The 19,057-nt window shown below is 39.3% G+C and overlaps 1 protein-coding gene and 1 long non-coding RNA gene across 10 annotated transcripts in view; one reads left to right on the forward strand and one right to left on the reverse strand.

The window, feature by feature from the left end:
- The window catches only part of LOC306989480, a 33,927-nt gene extending 18,241 nt beyond the window's left edge, over window positions 1-15,686 (forward strand). Inside the window, exons 2-4 of the long non-coding RNA XR_013795649.1 lie at window positions 3,218-3,436; window positions 13,519-13,620; window positions 14,911-15,686. This is a non-coding gene — a long non-coding RNA (uncharacterized lncRNA). The remainder of the gene's footprint in view (window positions 1-3,217; window positions 3,437-13,518; window positions 13,621-14,910) is intronic.
- Window positions 1-19,057, reverse strand: part of LOC306989475 (galanin receptor 2a) — a 97,417-nt gene that overhangs the window by 19,662 nt on the left and 58,698 nt on the right. The gene's annotated exons all lie outside the window — the stretch shown is intronic.

Genomic DNA, 19,057 nt, shown 5'->3' on the forward strand with positions numbered 1-19,057 from the left:
TGACGCCTCACTCAGGGGTCTGTGACAAACCGTGCGGGGCGAGTTACGCGCCGAACTTTTGTGTGGAAGAATAATAATAAATATAATAAGTATGAGCAATAACACTAATGTTGCTTTGCCTATAGGCAAGCACCATTAATAAGTATGAGCAATAACAATACTGTTGCCTTGCTAAAGCAAGCACCAGTAATAACTAGAACGTACATTTCCAGAAGAAAATGTGAATGGTGCTTGCAGTGGCAAAACTCGACACTCGGTTGCTAGAGTGTGGTACATGATTGCATACGAGCCAACAACCATGTCTGTACGATGTTCTGCTGCTGAGATATGGCTTATTCATGTTTTGGGTTGGTTGCTAGGGTGTTCTGGGTGGTTACTAGGGTGTTTTGGGTGGTTGCTAGGCAGTTGCTAGGGTGTTCTAGGTGGTTACTAGGCAGTTGCTAAGGTGTTCTGGGTGGTTGCTAGGCGGTTGCTAGGGTGTTCTGGGTGGTTGCTAGGCAGTTGCTAGGGTGTTCTGGGTGGTTGCTAGGGAGTTCTGAGGTATTTTTGGTGGTTGCTAGGGTGTTGCTAGGGAGTTCTAAGGTATTTTGGGTGGTTGCTATGGTGTTACTAGGGAGTTCTGAGGTATTTTGGGTGGTTGCTAGGGAGTTATGAGATATTTTGGGTGGTTGCTATGGTGTTGCTAGGGAGTTCTAAGGTATTTTGGGTGGTTGCTAGGGTGTTATGGGTGGTTCCTAGGGTGTTTTAAGGTGTTTTGGGTGGTTGCTATGGTGTTGCTAGGGAGTTCTAAGGTATTTTGGGTGGTTGCTAGGGTGTTGCTAGGGAGTTCTAAGGTATTTTGAGTGGTTGTGTTATTAAACGAGTGCATTATAATGAGTGCACGAGGCCTGCGGCCTCGTGCCTATAGCCTATGGTTGCTAGGGTGCTGTAACTGGTTGCTATGGAGTTACTAGGTGGTTGGTAGTTTTCAAAGATGGTTACTATGGGGTTAGGGCTAAGGTTAGGCACGAGGCCGCAGGCCTCGTGCCTACGAGTGAGTTTTTATAGAGTATTTAAAATCTATATTAAACGAGTGCATTATAATGAGTGCACGAGGCCTGCGGCCTCGTGCCTATAGCCTATGGTTGCTAGGGTGCTGTAACTGGTTGCTATGGTGTGGCTATGAAGATTTTAGGCCATTACTTATTGGCTGCTTGATAATATAAATCCTCTGAGGGAGAGAGAGGGGGAGACATGCAGGGGTGTCAGGCCCTTTGTGTCTGTGTGTGTGAAAAATGACAGTTGGGATTTGAATTTCTGAAAATTCCGCAATGTTAAGTCAATGGGACTTTTTGGGCCGCTTTTTCGTCCGCTGTGCGAACATCGTACACCCGATCGCTTAGAAAAGATATAGCACACCTCTCCTCAATGGGCCGGTCGATTTGACACCTCACTCAGGGGTCTGTGACAAACGGTGCGGGGCGAGTTTCGCGCCAAACTTTGTCCAGAATAAAAAGAAGAAGAAGAATAATAAGTATGAGCAACTAGAACGTACATTTCCAGAAGAAAATGTGAATGGTGCTTGCAGTGGCAAAACTCGACACTCGGTTGCTAGAGTGTGGTACATGATTGCATACGAGCCAACAACCATGTCTGTACGATGTTCTGCTGCTGAGATATGGCTTATTCATGTTGTTCGGTTGGTTGCTAGGGTGTTCTGGGTGGTTGCTAGGTGGTTGCTAGGGTGTTCTGGGTGGTTGCTAGGCAGTTGCTAGGGTGTTCTGGGTGGTTGCTAGGGCGTTGCTAGGTGGTTGCTAGGGTATTCTGGGTGGTTACTATGGTGTACTGGGTGGTTGCTAGGGTGTTATGGATGGTTGCTATGGTGTTGCTAGGGAGTTCTTAGGTATTTTGGGTGGTTGCTATGGTGTTGCTACGGAGTTCTAAGGTATTTTGGGTGGTTGCTATGGTGTTGCTAGGGAGTTCTGAGGTATTTTGGGTGGTTGTTAGGGTGTTATGTGTGGTTCATAGAGTGTTCTAAGGTGTTGGGTGGTTGCTATGGTGTTGCTATGGAGTTCTAAGGTATTTTGGGTGGTTGCTAGGGTGTTGCTAGGGAGTTCTAAGGTATTTTGGGTGGTTGCTATGGTGTTGCTAGGGAGTTCTGAGGTATTTTGGGTGGTTGCTAGGGTGTTATGGGTGTTAAAAATCTCTATTAAACGAGTGCATTATAATGAGTGCACGAGGCCTGCGGCCTCGTGCCTATGAGTGAGTTTTTATAGAGTATTTAAAATCTCTATTAAACGAGTGCATTATAACAATACTGTTGCCTTGCTAAAGCAAGCACCAGTAATAAGTATGAGCAATAACAATACTGTTGCCTTGCTAAAGCAAGCACCAGTAATAAGTTTAAATAGGATTTCAGTAAATTGGCTTTCACAAGCCAACTTAATAAGAAGTTTAAGTACAATATCAGTAAGTTGGCTCTCACAAGCCAACTTAATAAGAAGTTTAAGTACAATATCAGTAAGTTGGCTCTCACAAGCCAACTTAATTAAGATATAACATTAAGATATAATCGCCGAAACATACCCAGCGTGAAGGTTAATACGTAATATCAATAGTGTTTTTGTTTTATAGCTTTTATGTGTTTACTGTAATACTTATTATTATAATAAAAAATTATATTATTTTATAACTTGATGCTAAACTGTCAAACATCCATTGTTTTTATATTCAGTCCAATGCAATACACTCTTAAAAAAAGGTTTCAAAAGGGGGGTTTCACAGCGATGCCATAGAAAAACCATTTGAACATTTCAAGGAAAAGGTTTTCTTAGTGTGAAAAACATTTTAATAATCTAAAGAAACTTTAAAGAACCTTTTGTGGGATGGAAAGGGATGTTAAAGATTATTCCTGGAATCACATATGCTAATAAAGAACCTTTATTTATTTTTAAGATAAATAAACAATATTTAGCATTAAAAAAAAAAAAATTTAAGTATGAAATATTCTATTCTATTCCGTTTTATTCTATTATGTCATGATCGCCCTCTAGAGGTAAATGAACAGAGTGACTTTTTTTTATACAAGAAAGTTCATTGAGTACAATCACATCAGATAGGAATACCTTTGCATATTGAATAAATCTATGCATCTGTGTATAATATCTGCAATTACGTTCCATGACGAACAAACAATAATGCAGTCATAACCCACATATACATGTTTCTATGTTTACAGGAGCTCAAACCACGATGTCACCAATTACTCACAAGACTCAAAGGCATCGTTGTATCTGACAGAAGTTAAATCTGTAGGTCTTGAGCTCTGATACTAATATCCTACAGTATCCTTCTCATCTGTCGTTCATCTCATCCTGGACCCAGAGACTTGACCCAGTTCCCTCAGAAGAACCCCATCCAGCCAGACCTGCCCCTGTCTGAACCCCATCCTTACGGTGTGAGTCACGTTTTTCCACTGCTACACATACTGAATGCATACACTCGCTACTAAGTTTAACCCCTGCTTTTTATGCCGAGGGATATCCAAGAGACATTTGTTTCTTTCTAGATTCAGTGACATTATAACAAGAGTTTCAATTCCGGTAGCTGATAAAAGTAAGAGTGTAAGAGTTTCAGAAAATTTTAAATGGATATGACTTACACTATGCCTGATATTGCATAGCCATGTCAAAGAAAACACACTGGATCCAAGCAAACATTTAATTACAAAGTCATGTATGTATAGAGTTACTTTCTGCTTGTAATATCAGTTTTTGACCATGTGTTTTGCTGCAACATGTATACATGAACATGTAAACACACAAGTGTACCACCAGAGGGCAACACTACCACAAAAGATGATAAAACTGTGGCACAGGATCCACACAAAACTGATGCTTGTGCAGTTTTAAGCCACACAAAACTATCCACCTGTTGGCATGATTCAGTTTGAACATATCTTACATTTTGGCATTACTCGAGGACAAACTACACATTTTGAAATGTATAAATCAGGACACTTCATCGAAGAGGTTTCAGTCAAATGAACCAAAACAGAAGAAACATTCACTCTCAATGCACATTCTTGCTTACCTGCTTATGGACTTTTAATGGTATTTAAGGTATTATGGTCATTAATATTAAAACATATATAATAATTTGATAAAATATAATAAAAAATACGTACTATTTATTAATATTATTAGTTATGTATGCATAATTTATTTTTTATTATTTTAATACATCACTTAACTCTTTTCCCGCCAGCGTTTAAAAAAAAAGTTGCCAGCCAGCATTTTTTTAAATTTTCACAAAAATGTCATGACCGCCAGAATATTTTGCAATATATCAAAAGAACAGAGCCTCTGCTTTAAAAAAAACTAGTTTCATGCATTCTTTATTTGACTACATCCTATAGGCTTATTTGACTACATACTTGAGTAGGTAACTTATTTTGAAAAAGTAATTACTTCACGACCGCTAAAAAATAGTATATAGTATATGAGTGTTTGAGTAGTATGAATGTATTCTGGATGTACTACATTCGCCATGCTGTCATGATCATGTGACCTACAGTACCAGCATCAGTTGCATCGCTTCACTGTCATTCACAAATCCTCTCCCATGGCCTCATGGGATTGTAAAGTATCCATCTCATGCACACTTCATAATCTCACATGAAGTAGTAGGTCATCCGGGTACTTTTTGCCCACTCTTTTATTAGTACTGTGAATTCAGACTTATGGTTTCGCATACTGTTTTTCACCCACTATATACTGTAGTAGGGGAGTGTGCGATTTCAGATGCAGCCAATGCGTTTATCGCTTGTTCCTGCTTCTTTTTCGCCTGTGTTTTGATCTGGAGATTTTGTACTCTTTAAGACTATGTGTAATAGCGCCTCCTACCGTATAACAGTGAAAACACAGATTGCCGGAAAATATCCAATCACGCTGAAGGTCGATTCTCTCCAGACGCTTTGCTGGTTGGTTACTACTTCTGAAAGAAATGCCTGAAATATCTGAGTGTTGAAAGTGGCCTAGGATGCCTCTGTAATGACTTAACCTTCTGTTGGTGGGTTACTGTCAAAATAATGACTACTGCTTTCGAAGTCAACTAAACAGAACTCCATTCATTCGGAGAAAGCGAAGAAAAACAGAGGAAAAGGAAATTTTTCCCTTCCTTTCCTATGACCATTTATCACTCTCTTGTACGTTCTTTACGTCACACAGTCGTTTTCTGAATGCTTGCTGTCTGTTTTTGGCTACGGTTTTGCGGTGGCCTCCAAGTCCCAGTGATCCTTGAAGAATTGGGGGTTCTATATTTTCCGTTGGTCATAAATTGGTGCCTGCTTACACAACTGTTACTGCAACGAGGCTCTGGTGTCAGGTGAGTCTGGCCTGAATGACCCCTTTCTGTGCATTCTCACTAGCGGAAATGACACAATAGGCTGTGAACTTGTTGCTCTGGTGGTTCAAAGCTACTGGGTGATATTGGGGTAACAAGAGCTGACAGCTTCATGCTGGCCACACATGGGAATATTTTGGGGCCCAAATGTGTGTTGGCTGGGTGGCTAAGAAAAGAGAAACTATGGGAAGTGTAAGCTCTGCACATCTAGGGCCAGTTTTACTAACAGCTTGCGCCAGCGCAAACTCTCTTTTGGTGTTAAAAAAACTACTGTCGGGATTTACTATAGACACGCAGTAAAAAATGATCACTGAAAAGCCATGGACGAAGTTATTTTTTGCAGCTGACCTTATTGCACATGCATTTGAAGAAGTTTCCCTTTCAGGCCCAAAATGTTCTGTATGGAAGAAGAGTATTTAAATGAATAACGGCACTCGATTTACGAAGATTTGCGAAGCATTAAACCAGGCGCTAATTTGTTCTGCTCTTGGTAGATTGCGTTGTTTTTTTATAGAAATGGTCCGACTGTGTTCTTTTATTTGCATGTTGTCAGTAGATCACGCGCAGAACTTTCCACTCCCATCGGCACTTTTATGGGATTACGCTCTCACGCTAATTTGACCTGTTTAGTAAATCAGGCCCCTAAACTACAATAAGAAATTCAAGCATATCCTTTTTGGAAAGCATAAATAAATTAATAAATAAGCTAAATATAGACTTTACGGAATATTTTTTGCTTGCTGAATCATGGGTGCTTATGTGACTAAATGTTATCTTGCAACAACCAAAAGCATTTAAAAAGTGCAAATATGTTATCATCTGACATTGGGGGATGATTCTAAAATACTGATTCTAAAAATCGCAAAAAAAAAAATTTTCTGGGGGTTTTTTTCAGGACAATTGCATCGATGCTACTGAATCTACACCACTGTTAAAGCTACAATGTGTATTTATTTTATTTTTTTGTTGTTGTGGTCAGTTTATGTAACAAATTTAAATTGTGAGGTAACGCAGTGCTGTGTCATTTTGTCTACACTATCATACTAAACTGTATTGTGTTGAAAGTTATAATGTTATTCTACAGTATGTGTTAGTTTGTTGGTTGTATGAGACTAGAAGTAAGCTAGATCAACATTAGAATAACATACTGATCATAATCTAACATTTGACAAGGGACGGGCACTATTTAAAATTGTGAATTTCTCTGAATTGACTAATTCTTGGAAACATTTAGGATAATGTAAGTTCACAATTGAAAGAAATATATAACACTGTACAAGTGGTTTTTGGATATTTTGATACAAAATTCGTACATATTGTATCTTTAATGTGCGTACCGTGACATAATGGCAAGAAAACATGCAACAACAACAACAGTGTGACCGATTTAGTCCGATTTATGAACAAATGACTTGTGTGAACCGGTTATTTTTAGTGAATCAAAAAATACAGCACAACCAGTGTAGAACAATTCACAAAGATATTACTCTTTTGAATCTGTCTTTTTAATGAATCCAGAGCTTGTTGAGGAAATCAGAGACGCTTTTAATTCTAATGCACAATATTTTATTGTTTTGAGGTTGTGCTATTGTTCTGCATGCCTTGCATCTTAGGAAGTGCATAACAAGGGCTGCATAATAGTCACCGTCAGACTCTAAGTAATGGTTTGTGTGTGTTCAGGCTGTGCGCTCTGTGCAGGAAGTTTTATATCATCAATGGCTTTTTCATGGAGGCCCGCCAGAGCTGAAGCGGTACGGACATGTACGGACGTGTCCATAATCGTAACCTCATTTAGATTGACTCAAAACACCTGAGAACCGGCTTCAATGCATCCCCTTTAACTGGGCAAAAGTGTCAGTCTTCTGTATCAATGTAATATTTAAGAAACCAAGAAAGTTATGCACGTTTTTTTCTTTCACAAACCTGGGTTTCGTAAGGCTCAAATTCTCTTCATCCCCTGAAATGCCTCTTTCCATTCGTGATAGCCTCACATGTTATGAATAGCGTGCGTTTCTAATATGTGTGTGTGTGTCTAGTGGATAGCGTCACTGCTTTGGGAAGGGGGCTAAAGGAGTGTTTCATTATAAACCTGTGCCATTAAAAAGCTGCTGGCGAGATCTGGCTTTTGGCTCCTTCTCAAACTTTCTTCCTTTTATACATATTTAGTGTGTGAGACTGCTTAAGGACCCCTAAGTGAGACCATTACGCTACGACCTGATAAGAAATGAATTAATCAGTTTGTAGTGCTCTCGTTAAGCGTCGTAAATCAACAAGCACTGTGAATCGACCAAAGCTTGTCGACGAAGTGCATTTGTAATGGAAAAAACATGTATGAATTATTGCGGTAAGATATCACAAAAAGCATTCAGTTGAGACGCAGATGATCACGGGTCAGAGACTCAGTGTACTTTTATTATTTCAATCTGGAGTTCGTCTGAAATGCGCACAAGAGAGGGTGAAGTAAGAGCTAAACTTAGATGTTTGTCACACTTTTCTCTCAGCGTCTGTCTTTCTCACCCTTATCTGGTTCGGAGGGGTTTCGGAAGTTCAAAGGTCGCGGAGGTCAGGTGGCGGTGGGTGCGTGCAGGTGCTTCTGGGAGTTTGGGAGAAGAAAGGGGGAGCGTGTGCAGGCAGCAGAGCCACAATCACGCAAGCTGCGTGTGGTTTGGCACTGGCAGCCAAGACCTCTCACTCTGCGCGTCTCAGACTTTCTCCCAGGGCTATCCAATCTTTTCTCCATCCTTCCACTCGCTCTGCCGGCTGCTGCCCTCCCCTGACTCCCAACCACACACAAATGGTTTGAATAAAGGACCGGCAACACTGGGCCATGTCTTCTGAAGAAATCCCAAAGAGTAATAGTTTACTTAGCCTAAATACCCCCGATTAGACGAATTGAAACATTGTTGTTATGCGGTGGAAATTCAAGGACCCATTGGCCGAGTCTTTTAACCCCATTCCGGAAAGAACCCACTGCAATTTCCTGTCATAGGTGAACCACAGGTTCTGGTGAACTTCAAACATACAAAAAAAAAAAAAAAATTAATTCCAAAAGAAACGGCAGCATCAACAAATCACCTCAACTAAACTCCAAAACATGGATGGTGGAAAAAGGCACAAGTTACACAAAACAAACAACTGTCCAGTACTGAGTATCACCGAGCTGAGCATCTCATTATATTTTCATCCCATATTTACAGTACAATTCCAAAACAATTCCAAGTTAAGCAAAACACATCCAAGTTACACAAAACAACAACTGTCCGGTACTGCCTTACTGAGCTGAATATTACTCCCATATTTACAATGCATTCAGAAGGAATTTAACATCTCTAATGCTTCCTGAAATTCAAGGAATAACCTCTCTGACTGTCACGAACAGCTTCAGTTCTTGGAGGAGGATTAGATCAACCGGAGATCGGCATTTGACTCTAATAACTAAGCATTATACCTGTTTGTAAGGAAGTACTGTGTTTTGAGGCATTTTGCCCTTATTTACAGGAAGTGTGGAGTGCAAACTGAAAATAGAGGTGGGATCAGGACCTGACCCAGGTCAGACTCAAACTTGGGTCTCAGCTCGTATACATGTTTTGAAACCAATGTATCACAGACATTTTTCCTTTTTATCTCTATCGTGTGAATGATGTTCTCTGGTTAATGCAGGGTAGTCATGTGATTGGTCTGCCATCAGCAGCCTTTGAAAGGGCTAAATCTAACTACCGTTCAAACATTTGATTTATTATTTTTTTAGAAATTAATACTTCTATATAGCAAGGATGCGTTAAATTGATCAGAATTGTTTAAATAAATGCTGTTCTTTTGAATTTTGCTGTTCTCTTTATATTCAGAATCCTTTCAAACATATCACGGTCTACACAAAAATATTAAGCAGTGATATTAAGTTTTTATTTTTTAACATTGATAATATTAGGAAATGTTTCTTGAGCACCAAATCAGCATATTAGAATGATTTCTGAAGGATCATGTGACACCGAAGACTGGAGTAATGATGCTGAAAATTCAGCTTTGCCATTATAATTAAAATTATAATTTAAATACGAATAGAGTTTGTTGAGTGTGCATTGAATAGACCAGCCTGAAAACTTTTACCAATTAACAACACAGTACATCTTTAAATGGAAAATCCATTTAAAGTGCATGTCTTCCTTTGACGTCCAACAAATTAAGGGCCGAATGAAATGCAGACAAGAATTACACAATTTAAATGTGCAAAACTCAAAATACTCCAACTATAAAACATTTAACTTTATATCGTCTCATCTACAACTGTCCACACATTACCAAGACAGGCCAAGATCCGTATGGAATGACCAGGTTAATACATCCAGCCATCTTGGAATTCACTTTTCAAGAATACCCATCTCCCATCTGCACAGCTGCAGATGCCGCAGACAAGAGGTCATTTTCTCCCCAATCAAGGTGATTGAGGTTCTATTTCCAGACAGCAGGGCTTTGAACTCTGGATGCCATGGCTTGAGGGCACGCTCTGCCGCTGCGCTCAGCCAGCTAAACACTCTCGTTTAGGTACGTTTGGCTGCCAAGGCCGAAGCTGGAAAAATGCTACAACGCATCTCACATATTTAAAGGGAGAGCGGTTGGAAAGAGCACCTGGATGCAGCACATGTTGTCAAGACCTGGCGAAGCTCGCATGCATTTTGGGCCCTTCTGTGCCATTAACCACCCTTTGCATCTCCAGAGACATGAGGGCATTTGAATTCCTTCTTTGCATGAAGGTCCACGGGCTGTTTGTAAAAGAATTACATCACTTGGTTTAAACCACATTGTTGTCACTATGCTGGCCATTACCAGAGAATCCAATATAAAGAATGCAGAGCCTCTTAGTGATGTACCAAGTCCGCTACAGTGGACCCAATGTAATATTTTATTCAAATCTATATTATAATGGAATATCAGCTTTCAGATGATGTATAAATCTCAATTTCAAAAAATTTACCCATGTGACTGGTTTTGTGGTCCAGTGATATGTAATCACAATTCTTAATTATATATAAAGTATGTATACACACAATTCTTAGATATATATATAAATCTGAGTTTGATAGCAATGCAACTAACTCTCTCTTCGGTTTTATACAAAGCAAATCAACAGACAGCCAATCCCACTAGTTGTGAAAACAGAACTCTCACTGCACACATATTTAAGATAAAAATAAATAATCTTGACTAATCTGTCCTGATTTATTCGAGGGAAGGGTCAGGAATGGTGAGAGAACATCGTGCATGGTACGTTTTTCGTCTTCAAACCAAACTTGGGTCTCCAGCCAACAAAATTTAAAGCGCGCTTTCCATAATGTTTACGCATTAGGTCAGTAGGCAGAGAGCAGGCGGTCTTTTGGAGCTGTTCGAACACATGAGCGGTACGGAAGCAATCCGGTCGAATGCATTTTCAACTACCTCCGGAAGAACATTTTAGACCCCATTTTAGACCCCTTGAAGCTTGGTTCAACTCTGACCCATCAAGACTGTCACTTCACCTGAGCCAGACTAAAAGGAATCTATTAACCACATTCTAGAGCTCTCCAGAGCCTCTAATATAGATTGAGAGAGCCCTTTGCATGCCTTAATTTCCTCGAGGGGAAGCGGGGCTTAAAGTCCCGACAGACGCAGACTGATTTTCCACTGTTTTAATGAGAATGACAGAGAGAGAGGGAGACCACGAAAGGGGTATTTATAGAAACAGCTGGAATGTGAAGGGCTAATTGTGCTTAGTCTATTGCTCCCTTCATAGTCTGTTCACCATTACAGTGTTTTTCAACAGTAAATGCCGAGAGAAGAGATACCTAGAAGAAAGGTATGACCTATTTCAGCCCGATCTCATGAAAGTGCGTATCTATGACGAATGTTATTTCTCGTGCCATTTATACGGCAAAAATAGTTTTTGCATGCATATGATGTGCAGTTTTCGCGTGCATATGATATGGCGTGTAATACGCATGCACTCCCCGTCTCTAATCCTACCCAAGGGTTTTCAGTGCGTAGCATATGCACGCAAAAAAAAATATTTTGGACTATAAATGGTATGAGAAATAACATTCGTGGTATAGATTCGCACTTTCATGAGATCGTGTTGCCTATTTTCACCCACACTTAACATTGTCTGGTCTTGAGGTATATTTTTTGCTTTAAATGCAAGAGGTTACAGGTTCAGAACTCACTCGACCGATACATTTAGGCCCAAATTGATTTTTTGATTTCATGATTTTCATTTTGAGCAATTTTTTTATATTGACTCCTAAATCCCATGATCGATCTATTACTTTTGAGCAGTGGCACACCCCGCTACTGAATCTACAACCCATCAGCAAAACAAGTTATTTTACCTGAGTTTGCAGTCTGAAGTGAATGAGTTCACATACAGTAAAAGGTAAGCACTGCAAAGTTACGTCTTTGCAGTGTAGTCCGATTTATGAACAAATTACTCGTGTGAACCGGTTCTTTTTAGTGAATCAGAAACATACAGTGCAACCATGTTTAGTCAGTGCAATCAGTCGGAATCCTATTGAATCAACGTCAAGTTTTCAATACTTTATTCTTCAATAGTCTTTATGAATTAAAACACATATTCAGAAATAAAACGAGTGAGTGGTTGAATCATTCTCTCAACCAATGTGTTAAAAAATGCATGCAAAGATTCATGCAGGAACGCTTTGGAGCAAAAACAGACCAAGTAACTGGCAATATTATGTCTAAAATATAAGTTACTCAATATTAACATGTTGCTAAATGTGTAAAAGCATGTCAGTGTTTCCACTGTGTGCAAAATTACGGAGGAGCGAATTATTAATATGTGTTATTGTTGTATGATTATTTTTCTTGTCATTATTTGTTTTGTGTAATAATGCTTTAATTGAAATATTGTATGAAAAAACAATCATGCCAATTAAATCATTTAAATAAACAAATGAATTTACTTAGAAGATCAATGGCCCCCTTAACTCTCTTTAAATGTGGGAAACATGCACTAATTGAACACACACTGTTTCCTAGAAATCACAAAATCAGTTGCAGTGCACAGTGTCATGTTTTCTGTTTGTTGTCGCTTAACACAATCTGATTTCAGTTTTTGGGGCTATTTGGTGTGTGCATATAAGGGGTCATATGAGTTTAAACTCTAGTAGCAGAACCTGGGTGCAGAAATGTTGGAAGAAAAAAAACATCTCCGCATGATTGCACTTTAAAATGTTGACTGTAATTCATTGCAATGTGTGTCATGCATTACATGCGGAGCAATCAGTAAATCTATCATGTATACATTAGAGCAAAAAATGTGATCCCACGGAGCATGCGCACACTTAGCATGCAAGAGAGCGTTCGCTCGCAGCCCACATCTGTGCAGCACTCAACTCCGCTCCGCACAGGGCCAAACACCAAGCGGCCTTTTGTTTGCATTTCTCCATGTTGACAGTGCTCTAACCTGATGTGAGGAAAGACCAGACTTTAAATAGCACATCTGCACATTAGGCTACCATGTGCAGCGAACTGGCGCAAAAGGTGCCGTTACCCTTCCCCCAAACCCTGTGAAGAAGTTTACAGTCAACAAATTATTTATTTCAAAGGTTGTTTCTATCAAAACAGATTGGGCTCCAAAAAATGAACAAACTGTTTAGCAAATAACATACAGGCAAGCACCTGTTAACGTCCCGCTTAAACTGTCCCATTATCTTTTAGTCCCACTATAAATTCAGCTGCTCATAGAACTCTCTAACGGGGATTAAAGAAAATAGTACTTTAAATAGTATGAGAAAGAAGACATAACTTTTACTGACAGTTCTTCTCAAGACATTAACATTTCACAATTTCACATTGAATCTCCAAATTAATTTAGAATTTATTTTAATATTTTTTATATTTGTGTAATGGCATCTATAAGTGGCACCCAAGCTCTTCCTGTTCACCTTAACACACACTTTCTGGGTTCTCATGACATCCCTAAAATAAAATGGAACGTATTGTACTTTTTTTTAAGGCTTCTCATATAATTTCTAATGAGAATAATCAAAAGCAAATGCAGACCATATTTTTATAGTATGAAATGATTGCATAATAATTTTTAATGACTCCTTTCTTAGTCTTATTTTTCCTCTCTTGCTCCACTAGTGTTTCTATGTGGATTTCAAAACGGAGGGCCAAGAACAACATGGACAGAACAGGTTAAGAGCTCATCTGGTTGTCTGGCAGACGGCGGCAGCGTTCTGACTGGTAGGGGGTCCAATCCTGGTAAAAGGCTTTAAAAATAACCGAAGAGTCAGAGTTATGAGTATGACCCAGGCTTTTTCACTGAGCTTCGACACCTTGTGATCAGCTAGTCATTGCTTGCAACAACTGCAAATCCAGATTGCATACTGGATTGATTCGAATAAATTCTACAGGCCAATCATATCATAAAACAACATAAGACAACTGGCCACTGAGCAGGAAACCGGTATTGTTGTTATTATCAATATAATTTGCTGTGCCACTCATTTTATATCAGTATTTATTCTCAGAATAATTAAGCGAATAAGGTCAACCGTTGCAAAGACATACACTGCCCAAAAATATCTCAGAGGGGTTCAGCGAGTGCAAAGAATTTCACAGACTAGAATGGCTGTGGACTGTTATTCAGTGAAAACTAGAAGCAAACATGACAGAGAGTTAGAAAAGGCTTTCTGCAGTTCATCAATATGTGTAATGAAGTACAGAAGGGTAGCTGTCAAATAGACATGCATGTCCATGGACATTTTGTCTCAACATGAAGATTATAGATGAAATATATATTTATAAATGTATATATAAAGGGAATTTACAGGGGCGCGGGAAGTAGGAGTGCAGATTTCACAGGAATGTAAATGCTACGCACATTTTTGTTCATTCACATTTATTCATTTTTAGCATTGAGTGATTTACTTGTAATAAAAACTTTAAGTGGGCTATTAAAAAGTGTTATTTATATGTTAAATTATGTTTTTTAAACATAAACATAAACATTTTATATATAAAATGTGAGGCACTTCAAGAGAGTCCGCACACTCCACCAAAGACAAGAGACGTTAAAAAAAGCGAGATAAAATCAATGCTTTTACTGAAAAAATTGCCAAAGGTTTCAGTCACATGTGACCTTTATCAATGCCAAGCTTACAATATTTGTTTATACTTATATTTATCTTGTATGTTTGTCATTGATAAAGGTCATGTGAGCGAAACGTTTGCCACTTTTTTTCAGTAAAATTGATTTTATCTCACTTTTTTAACATGTCTTGTCTTTGGTGGAGTGTACTGACACTAATTGGTCAAAAAAATGTGTCTACGCACCTCATATGACTAGTTTTGAGGCGCGGTAGGTCCATAGCTATTCTTCTTATATAAAATGTGCACACACATATTGTAAGACTTAACATTTACACACACATAGGAACCACCACGATTAGACTTTCATGCATATAGGTGCGTTTCACACACTCAGAGTTCTGATAATGACTTTTTATTTTTCTTCTCTCCACCAAAACTCAGGGCTCACTCGTCAAAATGCTGACTAAAACGGCAGTGTCATGCCCCAGGGCTCACTGACAAGCCAACAGAAACACACAGAGAATGACGTCATCAAGACTGAGAAAGGCAGCAGAACTGGCCTGTGCTGCCCGTGTTATTCAATCCACTTCCTCCTCCATTCAGATACGTAGGCCATTAACAGAGCTATGCATGGGAACTAGGGGCCTGCCAGGCGAGTGCTCCTAGCGTCAGGCTTCATTTCCCGGGGCTCTGACAGCCCTACAGAGTGTGAGGGTGATTTGATAGAAATAAACTCTCCGTATGACTTGAGAAAGATGCATTTGAATGCAAAGTTCTGCTGAAGAGTTGTGGGAAATGTTACTTTTAAAAGTAATACACAAAAGTTTGGAAGTATAGGGCCCGATGTACTTTGTTATTATGAAGTAATTTTCCGTATCGATGTTTATCCATAATTTGAATTATGCATTGCATTGTGTTGTGTTTTAGGGTTAAAGGAAACGCCAGTAACGGATAATATTCTGGCATTAAATTGCCAGTTAACTTTTCTGTTATTCTACAGATTTTGTTCTTACAGTGTATGTTACAATATTAATATTTAATCATTATAAAAAGTAATTGTTGCATTTCTACATGTTATGGAAAGTTTCAGTCACACTTTATATTAAGTGGCTTTAAGTATTATGTGTTTACATCGAAAAATAAGTGCAATGTACTTATTGTGTTCATGTTTTATTGTAAAACACGTTTGCTGCTATTGCGGTGTGATACGGGTAAGGTTAGGGACAGGTGTGGTGGTATGGGTATAAGGGTGGGTTAAGGTATAAGGGAAGGGTCATCAGTGAATTACAGCTGTAATTACATGCAGGCATTTTAAAAATATAAGTACAATGTAAAAACATGTATGTACACAATAAGTCCATTGTATCAAATTATTCATTTCAATGTAAGTACATAGTACTTAAAGCCACTTAATATAAAGTGGGACCAAAGTTTCTTTTGCATCAGTTTCTCACGCCTACTTTTTCTCTTTTCTGCAGAATGGCTTGACTAACAGGATTTTTTTTTTTTTACATTGTAAGTCCTGTGGGGAAAACATGTTTGCATGCAACGACAAAAATGCTATTTCATGCAATGGTGCAAAACATGTCATAATAAAGTCAAAGTTTATGGGGGAATTGCCAATAGAGCAAATTTTTTTTAATCCTGTTTCATTTCCTCATTGTAAAGTGCTTCCAAACATTTATGACATTCTTTCTTCTCTGGAACACAAAGATACTCAGAGGTGGAAAGTCCAGGGGTCAGAAAGTAAAAGTCCTGCCATATGTTTATTCCACCCATGAACTCAAGTCAGCTGATTTCACTAATTAGTTATATCTCCTGGCTGAAAAACTGTGCTAATTAGCAAATCCAGGGGATTGGAACAAAATACTGAGGAGGACTTTTACTTTCTGAACCTGGACTTTCCATTGACTTACATTGTATGTGAAACAAATATTGTATGTACAGATTCCTCACAATATCTTTTTATGTGTTCCATAGAAGAAAGCCATGCAGGTTTGGAATGACATGAAGGCAAGTAAATGCAGAATTTCCATTTTTGGGTGAACTATCAATTTAACTCATCAGGAGCCATATGAAACCTTGTCGGCCAATAATTCCAGGCACTTGTTTAGACCTTGTATCAAATCAAATGCTTGTGAGTGTACCGGTCACATTTTGGTTTGTGAAACACAGAGTTCTCAAATAAGAATGACAGAATGTCACATCAAGCTAGCAACTAAAACTCATTTCAAAAGCGGGACACTTGATATCTTCACCATTCTCTAATAGACAGCTCTCAGACTTTCTCATTCCATTATTAACATGATCTCTCCAGCCAACACAATCAAACCTTGGTACAAACAGTACAGTTTTTCTTCTCACTCAAACTATAGTCGTGGCTTTAAGGCAACCACACTAGATGATCGAGATATTCCGTCTTGAAAGAACATCTCAGCATCGACAAATACAGTTGATAACTACAAAAACATTGTAGATGCGCATAACCGTTTTGAGGCATGTATCAGCAGTCGAAGAATTCAAGAATGCCCTATACATGACGACTCGTTTTCCTCGCTCCGCAGACCACCACCGTTCCTGAGCCTGCCCCCTATGGCCTGCGGTTATTCAACGTCCGCTGTTTTTCTCTGTTTACTGAATATGCACAGCTAGCTCCTTCGCCTGGTCAGAAGGGTCTAGGTGAAAGAGACCACCACGAGCCCCACATTGTGTTGACTCAGTTGCCTTGCCTCAGGCGCGACAACATCCCCTGAGGAGAGTGACAGTTCTTGAGATTTCAGACCCTCTTCCCTGATCCCTCACTCCTGTCAGGGGTCACCGCTTTCCAAGCCCAAAGCTTAGCCTGTTCCCCTCCCTTACTTGTAAACCAGTTTAATCTACCTCATTGTTTGTCTGAAGACCTTCTCGCCTTCCTCAGAGTTCACCCATCAAAACATTGTCAGACTGCCACATGTCGCTTCTTGAGATATTTATCCATAGGCCGTCCTGAGGTCCATTCTGTGAACACTGATGGACGTGTAAGGTGAATTTGGTCGTCGGGGAATCTAAATGTCTTGATAGAAAATCAAATCTGAAATCAGATCAAATTCAAGGTTATAGAAAATAAGAAGAAAAAAAATAGCAGAATGTTTTGTGAATCCAGCCCCAGTTGGGACAGGGATATTTCAGCAGCTCTTTTACTCTGTTAGTTTATTCAAGTCTAGATATCGTGACTCAGGCTAGGTGGAGTGTGGTGTGAAGCGTGCCACCGAACCTCAGCACCGACATCTGCGGGTTAGGAAGCGTCAGGTTAATGCCGAGCGCCTCCTACATCTTCCCGCTCTCACAGAGCACAATTCCAAAAGTTGAGACAGATCCCATAACACTCTCCAGACGGCAATTGAGGGAACCCAAATGGGAACAGTCAAAGGCTACTGGCTGGCCATCGTGTTGACGCACCCTCATCTGCATGGATTCCAGGCAAAACTGTTTACTGGCCTAGATTGGATGAGTGCCGATTTGTCCAGTTTAAGCCGCTGGATTTGTCATTTTCAAGCATTTTCGACCTGAAAGAGCCTTTTATTGTGCCTAAAATTGGCGTTTTCACAATCATTATTTTATTGTGTTGAAATTCACTACTTATAGCATTGACTTTTAAAATATATCTTAGACGCAATACTTTTTGTAAGGCAGAGCATTCCTGGTGTGTCAGTGTTGACGTCAATCATGTCCAAAATGGGATTACATCACATGACTTTGGTTGCTGAATGGTATGCTGGTCACGTTCCACATCAGTTGTAATGTTTTATTTACAATGTGTCTGAGTTAAGATTAAACCTTGCCAAAGATTTGATGCCATATCTGCATCTCCAGTAAAGGTAAATGGATGTGGTTGCGGGCGTGGACCAGCATTCAGTCTTTCAGTCACGGCATTTGAACATTTTCCACATCAGCTAATTTCCTCCAATCCTGTACTCCTCTTCACCACAACCATTAGTCTTTCCGCTCTCAATCTCTCCGTCCACAATCACTAACTCACCCTCTTTCTTTCTCCTTCTCCCCCTCTTTATCCCCCTTACTCGTTTTCGTTCTTTCTGAAGCATGGCGTCTCTGCAGCCACAGTGAGTTGCGGGCTAGTGACGCACCACAACAACCTGCTGGTGTTCACAACCATATCTGACTCACCGTTTAGCTTGACTCACCGTTTAGCTTGACTCAACGTTTAGCTTGACTCAACGTTTAGTCAAAATTCATTCTTTACATACGTAGAATCTGTTCCAGAATTGGAGTCTAATTAAGTAATTTATGCCTTTGTCTTCTGCAAAACCAACTCAATACCACTGGAGGAAGTTATCATAAAATCAGGCTTGTACAGTGGCCCAAAAACATATTTGGAAATTTATGGTTAATTGCCACATTTGTATGTATGCATTTTACAGCATTAGACAAAATATCAGAGTAAATCTAACCAAGTGGAATATGCAAAAAACTTGAACATTTCTTAAAATGAATGCTTGGTTTCATATTTTGTTATACAAGGGAGTGACATTCATGCAGGCTAAAGTGTCCAGTCCACATACTTTTGGGAGGCACTGTATGTGTAAAAAAC

The sequence above is a fragment of the Phoxinus phoxinus genome (assembly GCF_949152265.1).
Source record: "Phoxinus phoxinus genome assembly, chromosome: 21".
NCBI lineage: Eukaryota > Metazoa > Chordata > Actinopteri > Cypriniformes > Leuciscidae > Phoxinus > Phoxinus phoxinus.